The sequence below is a fragment of the Phlebotomus papatasi genome, chromosome 1, assembly GCF_024763615.1.
Source record: "Phlebotomus papatasi isolate M1 chromosome 1, Ppap_2.1, whole genome shotgun sequence".
NCBI lineage: Eukaryota > Metazoa > Arthropoda > Insecta > Diptera > Psychodidae > Phlebotomus > Phlebotomus papatasi.
This window is the reverse complement of record NC_077222.1, coordinates 11,362,949-11,368,948: the sequence shown is the minus strand read 5'-3', so window position 1 is coordinate 11,368,948 and position 6,000 is coordinate 11,362,949.

Sequence of the window (6,000 nt, the reverse complement as noted above, 5' to 3'; positions counted from 1 at the left end):
TTTTCTAATAATTTGTGACGCTTTATTCTTTCAAACGTTAAAAATATCAAATAGACATATTTTTATAGGAAATTTATTCCTCTACAACTTTGTCGAAGATAATTTTTCTCTATCTTAACGAGAAATGTGCTTAAATTGAGCTAATCTGTATTGATATTTTCTGGAAGCCAAATATTCCAAAAATGGGGCTCAAAATTTCATAATTTTTTATTTTACATAATTCTTTCTCGAATCCCTTGAAACTTTGTAAATTTAAGAAAGTTCATGAAGGCTATCTGTAATAAAAATTTCAAGCCTCAGTCTCTTTTATTTTAGAAAATAGTGAATATTGAAATTTTCGTTTGGACAAATTTTGCCCCAGTCTCCCCTATCCGAAAAGCAAAAAAAAACGAATTTTACAAAAAAAAATCGAGTTATTCGACTTATATTCTGACAAGTCGATATGTCTTCAGAGTAGTAAGCACTCCAAAATGAGCTTACCGAAACTTAACATTTATTTACCTATTTGATGTAGTTTGATAGAAAAATCTGTCAAATAAGAAAAAAAAATCATCCAAATCGGTTAAAGGGGTTGAAGAATGAAATAAAATCGAATTTCGAAAATCTATTGATTCCAGCGCCCTTAATGGTGGACACACACAATTTTAGTAGACCAGAGGTGTGCAAGAACCGTTAAAACCGAATAAACGTCAAAATAAGTTTGTTCTGGTAGCGTTTTGACCATTGACGTACATGTTTCATTTGACGTTTATTCGGTTTCAACGGTTTTTGTACGTCTCTGCAGTAGACTCTCCCAAATTCGGGCATTTGGGACCGAAATGTCAACCGAATTAGAGAGAAATTCGGGCGGCAAATTGTTTGAAATGCAACGATTTTTTGTTCATGTGCATACTCATATTGAGTTTATATGCTCATTGCTATTATAAATTTCATGAAAAACTTTTAATAATGCAAAATCACATTAAAGGACAAATCATGACAAATTTGAGCATATTTGCTTCATTTGATAATCATAATCGAACTTGAAAAATGTCAACAAACTTTTTTCGAATTCAACTGCCGCCCGAATTATAAAGTAGCCTGATCTTTAAAGAGCCGAATTGAGCCCGATCACAAGTAGATTTTGATTCTCCAATAGTGTCTTGGATGAAAGGTAAATGGAACTCTATTTGCACAAAAAGTCGTTGAAGTTCGAAGAATTCAAATTCAATTTCGAATTTTCATACTAAATTTTCGAACAAGTTGGGGAAAATTTTTCAAATATCACACTAAAAAGCTCGCAAAAGAGTTACTCTTTCCGTACAGAAGTAGATCTCGAAAAATTCGAAAATCTATTTGAAGATCCAAAAAAGAGACTTTCTTACTGATAATTCCGCAAGGTAGCTGAGATGCATCCTGTTAGAATTTCGAAGTGCTCAAGTGTAAAAATGTGACGGTCTTAACATTGTTGTGAGGAAAAAAAGAGAACAACGACGTTTACTGTTCTTGTCCCATTACTTAATCACTCCATAGTCACTGAGTAACTCTTTTTTCAGCTTTTTAGTGTGATATTTGATAAATTATCTCCACCTTGTTCGAAAATTTAGTATGAAAATTCGAAATTGAATTTGAATTCTTCGATCATCAACGACTTTTTGTGCAAATAGACTTCCATTTACCTTTCATCCAAGACACTATTGGAGAATCAAAATCTACTTCTGTTTGAGCCCTTTCTGGATCTTCAAATATATTTTCGAATTTTTCAAGATCTACTTCTGTACAAAAAGAAAAGAGATTTTCTTACTTCTTAATACTTTCGCAAGGTGGCTGACATTTTAAAAAAATGCATATTTATTTAAAATGCATATTTTAAAAAATTCATAAACTTTAATAGTGACATTGTACCGTTTAAATATTTGTTAATTTTAATAATTTTAATGTTAATAAGGACCCGTCCCCGCTGTAATCTAATCAAAGGTCAAAGTTGTTAAGTTTGACCCTGATCCATCCTAAAAGGGCTAAGTTACTGAGAAATCAAAATTTACGGGTAATACCCGTATTACCAAAATGGCATAATGGATGATGTTGAGACCTCTCAATTCTAAGATAAATCTTTAGGCTTTAAATCCTAAAATCGAACTTTAACGGTGTCAAATTCCAAATTTCGTTAAATTTCTTTAATTATTATAGTCGTAACAAACTTTACAATAACCTAGCTGAAAATCAAATGCCAAATAGATGAAAGCGCGCTACCTTCAGAAGACTCCATCAACTCATTTTTTTCAGTATGTTTTAAATAAATTTGACCAATTATAATATTAATAGCTAGTCCAATGCCCAAAACTTCCTGAAAAAAGCCATAGATAAAATCCGAAAGTCCGAAGGTAGCGGCGCTTTTCCCTATTACATTTTTGTCTTCAATTTTAAAATTTAAGGTTTTAATAGTGAAAGTTTCGAAAAAACGATCTTCAATTCAGAAATATTTAGTCCCGCATCTAAGTCTTTAAATAAAATCTTTAAGTTTTTTTTACCTTAAAATTCAGGGGAGGATCTACTACATCCTACAAATTCTGGTTCAAATAAAGCCCTAGGCTTTAAAAACCATTTAGCACAGATTAAAAAAAAATGGCAACCCCTTCCAAAGGCAGCTTTAAAGATTATTTTTTTTATGTTTTAAAATTATATTTAATCACCCAAAAACACCTCTATTGCAAAATTAAGGGATATCGTGTATCATTCATTTATCAGTTACCAGAAACAATAAATTAAAAGTACAATTCATATAGTATATCCACGGAACTTCCAATCAGCATGATGCAAATTATGAACAATTTTATGGGTTTTTTTTATCATAATGTCCGCTGCTGTTCCTATCAATAATACTATCCTTTGATGTACTTTTTACACGAATTTTAATCAGTAGTTTCATTCATTCATGAAACATTGTTTGTTAATTCCAAATAATTTAAAAGCTGCCAAACGTTTTGTATTTTGCGAATAAAATCTGCTCGAGATTGATTTGCACCATGCACCTACACACATTTATTGATGCATAAAGTGGTGCTAATGGAGAAAATTAGTTCAAGAACTATAATTAACTGCGTGGTAAAATTAATTTTCCCTATCCAGGGAAAGCTTCATTGATATTAAATAGTGGAAAATATTGTAAACAAGTATGTAATGCCATAAACTTTACAAATTTCCTGCAGAGCATTCGTAATTATCCTAGCGTATTATTAATATAGCAATATTCCCAGTGTTCAAATATACATTTGGTTGTTTATTAGAGCAACCATATTATAAGAACCGTATTTTCCGGGAAGTGCAGAAAAAAATATTTTGATTAAATTATAAATGATCCAAAATAGTGAAATTATACATTTTTCAGTAAGTTTCATTGAGCTTTATTGATTATTTCCGAACTCCATGTAACTAAGGATAATATAGGAAGTTTTCAGTGCACGAAAAGGAATTAGAGTAAATCATAAAATGGGTTTGTTCTTGCACAACAGACGAGAAGAATTGAACATCAAGCTGATTTCAAATCCGAATTCTGTATTCATGTGGACGGATATCGAATACAAGTTTCAGTTCTTCCTGAAATTAAATAATTGTCCTTTCATTCCCGTAAGCGATGTTTATTTTTCCAGCTTTTGGTTCGAAAATCCTTGACCGCTATTGTAAAGGTTTCCCTAAATTTCGATAATTATTCCGTTTAAAGCGTGTCCACGATAAAATTGTTCCAAGTGATTTGATATTTTTATGACACATGTCACTAGCTTCGCATTTTCGTTGTATGTAAAGATTCTAACACGTGTTTTTACCTTTCTTTTGGTGAAATTCTCATCAAATTCTGTTCATTTTTTACTGAGATACGAAATAATAATGGAAAAGAGAAGGGAACTCATCGTGTACGTATCTAAAAAGCCTGGAATCAGTTACGTGTGTAGTCTGTAGTGTTAATTTAACGGACAGCCGTTCAACCGGAGGCTGCTGCTGAGAAAGCCTAAGGCCTCAGAGAGTGTGAGAGAGACAGTCGGGTCATCACTCGTGACGAGGTCAGACTGCTGAAAGGGCTAGAGCCAGTTGGTTCAACGAGATGCTGGACCTGGAGCTGGCGAGGACAAGGAAGGCTCTCCGGTTGTTCTGGCAAGTAGTATCCTCAGGTACTACACGTGGACCTTGGAAAACTCAAAAATACCTCACGCCAGACCGTCAGGAAGATGATTCTTCGATTCCTCGACAGAAAAACCTCTGCCCCGAAACCTGGATGAGGAAAAAATCGGGGTATTGGAGATCGATATTTGGAGGATCATGCGCTATAAGAACTATCCTTCGATATCTGTGACGCATATGGCTAAGAAACTTAAATGTTCTCGCAGTCTTGTGCACAAAATCAAACAGAGAAATCGACTGAAGACTTTTAAGGCCCAAACAGCCCCACATCGCACGGATGCACAGTCAGTCAGCTAAAACACGAGCTCGAAGGCTGCACGATAAGATGATGTCTTATCTTTGAAGGGAACTTCAAACAATTCCCAGGACAGCAATATTACACCGCAAAGCAGGGGCCTCTCGACATTTCATTTTTCCGTAAGTTTTTGCAGACTATTTTTGAAGTCTATTGGCAAGTTTTTTCCTAAAGAGAATTGACTTATCAGTTTGATATATCTCGAAATCGTGCATTGAAAGCTATCTAAAATTACATATTTCATAATGTTCGCCAAAATTATACAGGAACTACAAGCAAATTTGTAAAAGTCGCGGTACAATAGCTGCAAAATTTTTACAAGGAAAAGTGAAAAATAGCTTCACTTTTTATTACGCTTGATGGGCCCCTGCCGCAAAGTCTCGCAGGGGATGTAAGACAAAGTACAGGTACAAAAATTATGAAAAGTTTCCAAAAGATACATTGTTTGAATTGCTATCTGCTCATGTGGACGTCAGAGCAAGGCGTTCTTCATGCAGGGAAACATGAACTCGTCAATTTACATCACGGAGAGCCTGCAAAAACGACTGTTGCCTCTGTACAGATGCCATGACATACCCCCGATCTTCTGGCCAGATTTGGCGTCGTGCCATTACTCAAAAGCAACCAAAGAATGGTACGAGGAGAACGACGTTCGTTATGTACCCAAGGAGATGAATCCGCCAAACACTCAAAATCTCCCTCCAGTTGAAACAAATTGGGCTATTATCAAATACGATCTGAAGAAGAAGGCTAAAAGCGTCCAGAACATCGAGGACTTCAAGAAAAAATGGAATGAAACAACCAAGAACCGCGATGATGATCTTGTACAGACCTTGATGGGAGGACTCAAGAAGAAGATTCCAGATTTCGCCAATCAAACACTCGAATAAAAAAACTAATATATCTAATAAATCTACAATGAATTAAAGTTTCAAAAAATATTTTTCTTTTTTTTTTAATTTTATGTAGACTTCATTTTTAAAGCATTATTCTTGGGAACAACTTTATCGTGGACACGCTTTATTTGGCGAAGTGATTTTTTTCTGTTTTTCAATAAAGTATTAAAACGAATCCAAACCCACTCAATTTTCTCTTTTTCAATTGAAGAGAAAATTTGACTAATTATTCTGTTCAAATTTGCATTTAGTGTTCAGTAAGACACGGTTCCTCTATCACCCGACACGTATACTAATCCTTACCTATCTTTAAGTTGGCACGTTCGTCGTGTTATGGATTTAGAAAGTCTCATAAATGCAACAGTTTTCAAAATAAAAATTTTTGCGCGAATCATTCATTTCACTCTTTTTTTAGCTTTTTTACTGCTCGAATTCCAGAGAGAAAGCAGTTTATTTATATACAGCTAATAGACAAAAAAAGAAACAAGCCTACAACGGATGTGAATCATCAGACCATCAAAGCTCTTCCATAGCAAGAATTAAAGCTACCTGATACTGTTTCTCGGTTTAAATGTTCAATAAAAAAGATCTTCAGTATCTTCAGTGCATTGAAATCAACGTCCCTTGTTGAAAAACGAGGACAACCATGCAAAT